Source organism: Citrus sinensis, chromosome 2, assembly GCF_022201045.2.
Source record: "Citrus sinensis cultivar Valencia sweet orange chromosome 2, DVS_A1.0, whole genome shotgun sequence".
In the NCBI taxonomy this organism is placed as follows: domain Eukaryota; kingdom Viridiplantae; phylum Streptophyta; class Magnoliopsida; order Sapindales; family Rutaceae; genus Citrus; species Citrus sinensis.
In genome coordinates, this window is record NC_068557.1 from 7,839,271 (window position 1) to 7,851,344 (window position 12,074).

At 31.4% G+C, this 12,074-nt stretch overlaps 1 pseudogene; it reads right to left on the reverse strand.

Annotated features, from left to right (window-relative positions):
* Positions 1-6,020: 6,020 nt before the first annotated feature.
* On the reverse strand, positions 6,021-9,574 carry LOC127900270 (elongation factor 1-delta-like; annotated as a pseudogene).
* Between the last annotated feature and the right edge of the window lie 2,500 nt (positions 9,575-12,074).

Below are 12,074 nucleotides of genomic sequence, written 5' to 3' on the forward strand. Positions count from 1 at the left end.
GTTCCTTTCAAAGTTTCAATTACAAGAAATAACAATATCATTCCGCTTCCATCACTGAAGAACTTCGATTGAAATCAAAACTTTTTTTTTTTTTTTACCTTGTGAAGGCGATCGAGAGTGAAGGAAAGGAGCTCTCGATGACAGCCCCTCAGTTTTGACCCTCTGGGACCTCCTCTTCCATGCTTGCGTTGCGACTATGGGCTCTCACTGGCATAATCATCAAGATTCAAGCAATTACCCAAGCCACTTTTTCGTACAAGTCTATAAGAGAGCAAGCTTCAAGCTCTCTCCACCCTTCCCAAAAGTTCAATAATCTCAAACACCACCTGTAAAAGCCAGAAATGGATCTTCCGTTCAGGTCAGAAAACCGACAGCCATCTAAACTAAGCAGAAAACGGCTAACCCAAGATCAGGTCAGGCTCTTGGAGACATGCTTCAATGCAAACCAAAAGCTCCAAGTAGACCGTAAACTTGGTGACGACTGACGAGCGGCGGCGGCGACGAGCAGAGGGGACAGAAGTGTGGCTGAAGGTCACGACTCGAGCCTGTGGCTGAAGGTCACGACGAGCAGCGGTGGGTTTTTGCTTTTGGCTGAAGGTCATGACGAGCAGCGGGAACAGAACTACAAAAGAAGACAGAAGTGTTTAGATTTAGATTTTAGCTTTAGGGTTTTTTTACAATCGGTTTATTTGAGATTCTGTTTCAATTTTTTGTTTTTTTTTTTAAAAAAACCGAAAATGGAACCGATTAGTTTTATTACTTGTACTATATTACTATTTCAGTTCGGTTCGGTTCTGTTTTTTATTAATTAGCTTTTTTGCTCACTCTTAATGCGATCCAATTTAAGTGGATTTTTAGCTGAAACTGATAAATCTAAGACAAACCAATTTCAACTAATATGATTAATTGTTTTTTCATTGAAAAAATATATGCATACATATTGTGAAGATAACGATGTGAATCAAGTTAGCGGTAGTAGTTATTTATTTTTATAATTAAATATTTCTATAATTAAAAAGATTGGGTTAGGTCTTGAGCAATAAATGATTGTCAATAACTTAGTTTATGTATTTTTATAATTAGATATTTTTAGTGTAATTTTAATAATTTAAATTTATAAAAAATAAATAAAATAAAATTACGGGTTGGCACATACCCACACGGATTTTTTGTTAACACAAAACCCATTGATAATCGGTAGCGGATTTAAATTTATAATACTAAACCCACATGCGACCCACAAAATTACCCGTAGCAAGCAGTTTTTTACGGGCAAATTTGGGTAAATTTGTGAGTAACATTGTCATCCCTACAACTAAAATCCAAACGCTATTGACCTTGGCAACTTCATGATAAAGACTCGAAATAATACATTAATTCAAGATAACATCAATTGCTGTATGAATTTCCCTGGTCATCATGATATGACCTTTTAAAGAACTTAATTAATAGAGATTTGACCAATCTATTTATTATGTCTCACTATTAGAGTGCAATTTATGCACTAGTTTTGCATTGTTTACTTCCCTCAATATCGATGTTTTGCACTTAATAATAGTGATTCACTTGTGTTTTATTTTTGTATGTGTAATTTTATTGATTGGTGCTAAAATTGAACTCCAAGATAATGTTTGAGGATGATTGTTTTCTTGGAGAAATTATGAGCGTTAGAAGAACTTTGTTGATAAGGCGTGGGCGCGTTCTGTCAACTACGGACCTGCAATTTTTAGTTTAACGTGTTTTGTATTTTTGATTATTTTTGTAATTACAAATTTAATATTTCAGACATTAGTATTTTATTTTAAAAAGAACTCTAGAGGAGAAGAGAGAGAGAGAGTATTTAAGGAAGGAATCCATTGTGAAGAGGGGGAGATTTTTGAAAAGAAAGAAACCCTAGATCTAAATTTTGATCTTCTCTCTATGAAGAACTAAACCTATTATTCTAGTTGAAGGTTAATGAAGCTTTGATTCGTCACTACTGTGAGATCTTTCTTATGCTTTAATTGTTTTATTACTTTTTGGGTATTTGTTTATTCTCTGAATTATTGTCATGATTATGTTTGTTAATTAGATAATTGGCCACTATTTAATTATCAACTTAATTTATTGTCAATTAAATGATTTATCGTATGAAGATTTTAATGTTTGTGACAAATAGCATAGCAGTGCGTTGTGTTATGAGAATAAATAATCTAATTTAAATGAACCATCGTATGCGTTTGTTGATTAGGATTTGGGTCTCTCTGGTTTTTCAGGCTGTCAATTGATTAAATTCTATAATCATATCTAGGGTTATCTATTGATTAGGGAAATAACCAACGGTCGTACCTTGGTTATTGACTAGTTAAGGAGAGATTGACTATTAGAGGGTCTCAATAGCTATAACCAGTCTATTCATATGTAGTAATAATTTATATTTGAATCAATGATCAGTAGTCGAATAAACTGAGTTAATTCCTTCAACCAGAGCTTTCCCCAATTTGAATTACAATTTTAATTTGCGTTCTTGTTATTTTAATTTGATTTTTATTATTGTCAACAATTCCCCCATTTTGCATTTTATATTTTAAAAGGATTTAAATAATTACCGATCTATGTGGACACGACCCTACTCAATCACTATACACAATTTATTTAGAGTAGGTATTTATTTTTACTGGCTTCGACAACCATCACTCACATACAAGTGTTATAGTTGCAAGTACTCTAAGATAGGACCTTAGCGTTATTTATAAACTAGAAAATAGAACCGCGCTTTGCGTGGCTTTAAAAAAAATTTAATATTATTCTTTTTTCGTACTTTACACTTGATGAAACTGATAAAAAATATGAATTGATTTTTTTTAAGATGAGGCAACCTTATAAAACTACTGTTATTTATTAAAGTTAATTATTTTTTTGTTAACTTTAAAAAAATATATATTAATGTGTATAGTGTAAGGGGAAAATGACAAACACACCCCCAACATTTAGGTAAAGGGACAAAAACCCCCCTAATATTTCAAAAAAGACATTTACATCCCAATTTATTATAATTTTACCATTATACCCTTCTATCGTATAAAAAAAAATTATTAGATTATCTAATTTGTCTATATATTGTTAATAAAATTATAAATATACCCTCATTGCCTCATTCTTCTATTTAAATTTTTATCAATAACCAATTTTCAAAAAAGACATCTACACACTTAAAAAAATTATAATTTTAAAAATAAAATTGGTTATTAATACCATAATAAATAACATAGAAAATTAGTTATAAATATACAAGTTTAAATGATTGACATGTGGAGAATTATTAAATATACAAGTTTAAAGTTTAAATAAAATTGGTTACCAATTTTATTTTTAAAATTATAATTTATTTACAATTTTTTTAGGTGTATAGATTTTTTTTTTTTGAAAATTGGTTATTGATAAAAATTTAAATAGAGGAATTTGGCAATGAGGGTATATTTATAATTTTTTTAATAATATCCAACTTATCTATTTATAATTTTATTAACAATATATAGACAAATTGGATAATCTAATAATTTTTTTTATATGCTAGAAGGGTATAATGGTGAAATTATAATAAATTGGGGTGTAAATGTCTTTTTTAAAACATTAGGGAGGTTTTTGTCCCTTTGTCTAAACGTTGGGGGTGTATTTGTCCTTTTCCCTAGTGTAAGTGTACATACCTTATACATTTTATAGTTGTGATAAGTTCCAAATTATATTCAACTGGCTAATCTGTCAGAACTTTTATATCTATTTTTTTGCAACCAGCTCCAACGATCTCAATATCACCGACACCACATAAACTTTCGACAACATCTGTAATATTATGGAAAAATAATATAAACATGTTAAAACATAAGGATTAATAATTTCTAATATACACTTAAAGATTAACGAACATTAATAATTAAAAAAATTAGCTGAGAGGATTGTGTTATCATTCATACGTATATCAATCAAATTTAGAGATATAAATTGGAATCTATTGATCGAAATCTTAACAGTTCCTTCTTCTAACCTCTTAAGCGAAGTTATAATCAAGAACATAATTTTATACTGATTTGAAAGTGGTCTGTATTCACCTGTAGTTGAAACAATTTTCAAATTCTTGACACTGTACAAAGAATCCTCACTCAACATGTGTCTAAACCTTATCACTAAATTTTTCCTAATTGTTGCATGCATTAGATTTTCCTACGAAAAAAAATGCTACGTTAAGTATAAAACAATTGGGAAAAAAATTAGAGAAAACAATGGGAGAAGGAATTTTTTATACAACATTTTCATCAATAAAAATCATATTCACATTAATTAATTCTCTATTCTTCTTGGTATTAACAGATGCCCACATCCTACAAAGCCTAACCCTTATCATCCAACTATCTTTATCATTGTTCAACTCATGAAGAAAAAAGTACTCCATGAAGCACACAATACTAAAAATTCAAATAAGTCAAAAAATAAAAATATAAGAATATTTCTAAAGAGGATGTTGGTTAAATAATAAAAAAAAACTCAAACATAACAAATCTTAAATACTTATTGTTTATAGAGTTTGAAGAAGCCAAAAAAGGTTGTATAATTAAATATGAGATTATTGCATTAAAATTAGGCCATATTGACATTGATGAGGGAAGATGAAGGAACCTTCTTTCCTATATTAATTAGTTGATGTATTGTAAACCACTAAAGTTTAGTTGTTGGCTTAATAAAATAAATGAATCTTTCAAGACTTATAATTAATTATTATTAATGGTTATATATTGTTGAATTTAAATAGAAAGCGGAAGAGACATGTAATCTTTTGTAATCTAATAATTATTTTTTATTTATTTTTTATTTTTAATATTTTGTAATGTAATTATTTTTTAATCTCAACCAATATATTATATAATAGAGAATATAAAAAGATGAGAAATAATTATGCCACAAAATTTAAATACTTAATGTTTATAAAGTTTGAAGAAGCCAAAAGACACTAAACAAAAGGTTGCATAATTAAATATGTGATTATGACATGAAAATTGGGTCATATTGGCATTGATGAGGGAAGATGAAGGAACTTTCCTTCCTATATTAATTCATTAATATATTTTAAACCACTAAAATTTAGTTGTTGGCTTAATAAAATAAATGAATGTTTGAAAACTTATAATTAATTATTATTAATGGTTACTTATTGTTGAATTTAAATAGAAAGCGGAAGAGACATGTAATCTTTTGTAATCTAATAATAATTTTTTATTTATTTTCTATTTTTAATATTTTGTAATGTAATTATTTTTTAATCTCAACCAATATATTATATAATAGAGAATATAAAAAAGATGAGAAATAATTATGCCACAAAATTTAAATACTTAATGTTTATAAAGTTTGAAGAAGCCAAAAGACACTAAACAAAAGGTTGCATAATTAAATATGTGATTATGACATTAAAATTGGGCCTTAATAGTATTATTGAGGGAAGATGAAGGAACTTTCCTTCCTATATTAATTAATTAATATATTTTAAACCACTAAAGTTTAGTTGTTGGCATAATAAAATAAATGAATGTTTGAAAACTTATAATTAATTATTATTAATGGTTACTTATTGTTGAATTTAAATAGAAAGAAGAAGAGACATGTAATCTCTTGTAATTTAACAATTATTTTTTATTTTTAATATTTTGTAATGTAATTGTTTTTTAATCTCAACCAATATATTAGATAATAAAGAATTCAAGAAGATGAGAAATAGTGATGCTACATCACCTCTTGTAGTCCCAGCTTTATATAGATGCTAGGAAATAAAACCGCGCTTCGCGAGACTTTGAAAAAAGAATTTAGTATTTTTCTTTTTTTCTTATTTTATTTTTAACGATTTATTCTATTCAATTAAGAGGTAAGACTTCCAAAAAAAATGAAAAAAAATAAAGCAAAGCTAAAACCAAAAAGACTTTTTTAATTATTTAAAATTGCATTAACTAAATTAACACCACGGAAATAGAAGTGCCATAGATGCACCTTGTCTAAGCCAAAACCTTGGAAACCTGAGGCTGATATATCACCGCGAGGCCACCTGGAGAAGGAGCAGAAGATGCATCACAGTAGCCTCTCAGTATGTTCCCTTCTTCGGCAATGAATTCGAGAGAGATGAACATTGCAGGCCAACAATTACGGGTGATGATATCAATAGCGCGGCAACAGTCAGGGCCAATATCAGCTTGGCTATTAAGGAAGAATATAACAATCTCATTTGAGCATGATTTCAGCTCCATTAACGCGTTCTAGCACTCTGTTAGGCCTCCGCTAGCTTCAAGTCTTGTTGCAAGATCGTAGCTTGGTTTCATATTGTTGTTGAGGCGATCATTCCTGCTGGTTGCATTTGCAATATTTGTCATGATCAGGCAAGTGAGGGCCAAAATGAAAAACATATGTTTTAGAGCCATTGGTATTTTTTGGTCTTTTATGTTGTGTTTATGTTTACGTGGGATATCATATTTTTTGTTACTATTTATAAATTAAGGTGAGGTAGAGGAGAAGAGTGATTAAAAATGTTTATAAATTATTGCTTAATTTATGATCAAGAAGGTTTCAATTAGAGAAGATAGTGGGTCTTTTGATGAACTGTTATATATTGATTGTGTAATAACAGTCAAATTAATTATGAGAAGATGAAAAGTCAAATCTAAAAGAAAATTTCTCTATTTATTAGATAATAGAGAATATACATTTATGACAAATTACTTGCAAAGAATTCTCATAATTAATTACACGTGCCTAGACAAATCGTACAAAACTATTCTCTAAATACTCCATTGCAAGCATAGCATTAGGACACACCACTCTCCAAGAACAAATTTAATAACAGAAGCAAAGGTTGTGGAACAAAAAACAGGATAGTAGTCACTTTGCAGTGACCAGCTAACCAAAAACTTCCTCCGGAAACCTCACCAGCATCCGTCATCAAGGATTCTTGGATTCTGTTACATGAGTAAGACAAATATACAGCCTAAGATTAGGATAATTGGAAGTTTTATGGAAAGGTTGCTAATGGCATGTGTATGAATTAAATGAATAGACAAGCATAGGAATACATATATGATACACATACATATCTTGTTGAAGGCTACAATATCGCAGCTCTGGACATATTCATTTATTGGCTCAGCCATCAGATGCTCCTCAATGAGATTGTCAACAGACACCAAATCATCCACAATGGTAAGCATTATCTGCAACTTCTTTATGCCATATCCAACGGGTACAAGTTTGGCTGTGACATCAAACATGTTCATGTTAGCTTGAAGTCCAGAAACTAAACTGTAAGTTTAATATCAGCTTGTCCAATTACATTCTTCTGATGGAGAAAAGGTGATATTTAATTAGAAGATGGTTTCAGCTGCAGCAAGCATTAAGGTAATGTTTTGTTGGGAGGAGAGAATGAGGGACAAGAAAATAATTCAAATTCTACTTTTATTTCCATTGTTTGGTTGCACAGAATATATAAGAATTTAATTTTCATTAGAATTTAATATCCCTTATAATGTAGAATTTGAATTCCACACCAAAAAGTGAAGAATTTAAATTCCTCTTATGTTGAAAACCCAAGCTTCCAAAATTGCCCTTCAACATTTTAACTTGTTTAATGTTATTAATTATTATTATTATTTATAATTTTATTTTATCAATTTAATATTATAAATAATTTTATATTAATCAAATTTAATGAATGATTTAAAAATTTTAACAAAATAAATAAACTTATTTATTTATTTAATATGAAAATATATAAATATAAATTAATTATCGCCGGACCTTCACCGGATCTTCGTCGGAACTTCGTCCGACCGCCGCCGGTACACCAGAATTTCGCTTGATCATCGCCGGAATTTCGCCGGACCACCGCTGATACACCGGAACTTCACCAGAACCTCACCGGATCTCCGCAGGAACTCGCCGGACTTCCGTTGAAAAGGTACCGGCCGCTGTTGACCGGCGTTGACTTCTGTTGACCGGCACTGACTTAGTTGACCGGCTTTTATTTATATTAAATTATATTAATTAGTTTAATATATTAAATTATTTTATATTAAATATAAATCATGAATTGTTTTAGAACATTTTGAAATTAAAAAAGTTTGGTATTAATATTAAATTATATTTTATTACTAATATAGATAATTTAATATTTAAGGCAAAGAATAAATTTGTCCAAAGAAAAAATTACAATTCCTTTCCCTATCAAATTTTATGTCAAACCAAACAATGAAATTTAATTTCACTATTCTCTTCCACTCCTCTCTTCTCCTTTCCCCTCCATTTCACTCTTTTTCTCTCCTCCCCTTTCTTAAAACCAAACACCACCTAAAGGTATATTTATTGACGTCAAATATAAAAGAAATTATAGCTGAAGTGCATATAGAAAAGACTTACATGCTCCCTAGTGCAACCCTTCCATCTTAATGCCGCGTACTGCTTCATCCAGCTTTTGTATATCAGTCTCATCATCCCATGGCTTTATATCCAATAGAACTAATGACTTGCCAACTGAGAATGAAATACGAGGAAATTCAGAATGTAGAATAGAAAAAATTAAGCACAAAAGAGCTGGGCCTGTTGTTAATAAATAAATTAATCAGTCAATGAGAAGAGAAGCTTACATTCTTCCTTCTTTGCAGATGTTTTGATGGCAGTTGAGCGTTCTTCAGCAGCCTTCTTTTCCTCTTCTGTCTTCTCACCGAACAGATACACATCGTCATTATCATCGTCAGCGGCAGCAGTCTGAGAATTAAGTATAGCCAAATTTCATAAACCAAGCGAGGAACATAATTGATATAAGTTCCCAAATAAGCCAACCCCCTCCAAATCTGAACCCCATGATGATAAAAATTAATGGGAGTCCAAAACAATGGAAAAAACTGAACCCGTAATAAGCAAAATGCTTGTTCAATCGTCATTATAAATTAAACCTACAAAAGGCAGTTATGTGCCTATGACATGAACACATAACAACACTACTTGCCTTTATGTCGTCAACTGGAAGAGTTGCAATAGGGGCAGATCCCTCTACAATGACACCAGACCCTTCTGCAGAAACACCACTGAATCAGCAATGCTCAGAAGTAAGCAAAAACGTTTCATGGAACATGAGACTATTCAAAATCTACTACACAATTTAACCACAAACACTGGGACCTTCTGACAAGATGAGAAACTTACGAAATCCTTAAAAGCGCATCAATGTAGTTGTACCAGCGAGACACATTCACATATTCAGATGATGGTGGTTTAGAAAGCGCCGAATAAACAGTTAAATCATTCTTTGAAGCTTGGTACCTGATAAAAGCACAACAAAAGGAGAAGATAATAGGTCTTTTGATGAACTGTTATATATTGATTGTGTAGTAACAGTCAAATTAATTATGAGAAGATGAAAATCCAAATCTAAAAAGAAAATATCTATTTATTAGATAATAGAGAATATACAAAGATGAGAAATGGTGATACCACATCACCTCTTGTAGTCCCAACTTTATATATATATATATAGATTTATAAGTAGAACTAACTCAATGTCCATTATTAAATACCTTGAACATATGAATGTGATGTCTTTACTATATATTTTTTGCATTTTCATTGTGATGACTAAACAAAATAGGATGGATTGTCAAAGTTGACAAGTACTTCTTGGCGGAATGAGGGAAGTATGCTAGGTTGTGCATTGAAGTGCATCTATAGAATCTATTACTTTCGAAATATAGGCTAACAAGGCAGATATGGAGACCATTACTTTTGAAATATAGGCTAAGAAGGCCCATATAGAGGATTGAGTGTGAAGGGATAGGACTTCGTCCACCTTAGATGTGGGTGTTGGGGTAGGGTTGGCAATGGGACTGGATGGAATGGGATCTGCCAATCTCAATTCTGTTCCGTATATGGAAATGGGATTACAAAAAAAATTTTCATTCTCGTTATTTTATTTTTTTTTGGGACAAAAATTTGTCCTAGTCCCGTTCTGTCAAATATCATGTACCATCACATTATCATGAACAGTCCCAAATGTAAATAAATAAATTCTGACATAAGAAAAATAATCTATTTTGTGTATGTTCGTGTGAATAATGCACCAACAAAGTTCCAGGAAAGACTGGAGAGGTTACAACCATATTACTTAACACTTAGACTCCTTAGACAATGATAGCCTTGTTGACAAAAATTTCATGGACATGCACTTATCTACATAACAATACTATAGACTTTTGATATACCCAAGTGGGAATTGTTGGCTTCATCGTATTTGTGAATAGTACCATATATGTGAACAGTACTATATACACGAATATTACCACGTGAATAGTATCATATACCTTAAGTACGAATCGCCTGCTCCACCATATTTATAAACAATGCGTATACGTGAACAGTGATGTATATTGCAAGTATATATGAAGCATCGGCTCTGGTACCACGTGTTGTTCTCTAATACCACCTGTTGTTCTCTAATGCCACTTGTTGTGATGCAAAAGCGTCATTTGTTGTGATTTGATACCACTTGTGCGCGAATGCAGAATCAATACGCACCAAATATTTATAGAAAAATAAAGGACAAAAAAATTTTACGTAGTTCGACAATAAAACCTACACTCACAGAGGCAAGAGAGAATAATTGTTAGTAAAACAATTAATAGATTACAAATTAAAGTAACGAAACCTCACTTTCCAAAAACCTAAATACACCCACTACTATCACATATCTTGATGGAAACATTTTTTTAAAGATAAACATTCTCTCACATTACTACAAATAACCCAACTGAGCACCCAAGCAAACAATCTCCCAAACTTTCGAATAACTCACTTGCAGATAATCCCTTTCTCTGAACTCTCTCATATAGAACTCTCTCTGCACTCTCTCAGAGAGCTCTTCACCTAAGCTCTCTAAGTTTTGGGATACATTGAATGAAAGAGTTGCCTTCTATTTATCGGCAAAACAACTACACTATTGCACCAAATCCTTCAATTGTTTTCAACCATTTTGACCATCATTTCATGAAATAAGAAAATCTCCAAATAGCATCCGTTTGCCCACCAATGCTTTAAATTTGGTCACCAAAACATTAAATTTGTCGGCAATTGCATGTGGTTCCTTTTTTGACTCTTCAACATCAAGAAAACTTTTGATTCTAATTCATAAAAACTCTTTTGAAGTCTCATTTTTATATTTATAGCTAAGAATTGCGTAAAAGGATAAAAATAAATTTAATTACAATCAAACATAATTTCTTTTCGTTACTAACTCTTCACACACCTGAAATATAAGTGTGCAACCCAAGAGGGGGGGTGAATTGGAAATTTAAAAATAAACCTAGCAAATCCACACAACAAGCAATCTAATGCCTTAATTAAAATTGAAAGCAATAAGTTTAATAAAGGCACAATAATTAAAGAGTAAGGGAGAAGAGAAACAAACACACGAATTTTTACGTGGTTCGGCAATCTCCGCCTACGTCCACGCCTCCAAGCAATCCAAGCTAGAGGATTTCACTATCCAAGTCTTTCCGAGGCTTCAACCAATTACAATTGACTTCGAAGTGTCAATAAACCTTTACAACAAAGAGATTATCTCTCAATCTCTTCACTCAAGTGTCTCACACACTCAAACTCTTACAAATGAAATGAAGAAATGAAAGTTACAATCAAACTCACTCAATGAGTAGATATTCAAAGATGAAGAACAATGAATGATTCAATGATTCAATTATTTGTGTTTTGCAAGTTGAAGGCTCAAGATATTACGTGTGCTTTTTGTTTTTGCTTGTTGGAGAGATTCAAAATGAGTTGGACTTGAGTTCTTATAGTTTGAGCTCAAAAACTAGCCGTTACTCACATTCCAGGCGTATCCGGCTTGCCGTTTATGGAATCTGATAAGCCGGATTTATGTTACCGTTAAGGCAAAATTCAAAATTTTGCCTAACTGGCTTGTCGGATTCGGAATCCGGTAAGCCATTTTCGTTCTGGACGCTTGTTGTCCGTATCCGGATTTTCAGTTTTTAGAATCCGGATAGCCGCTTGCTACA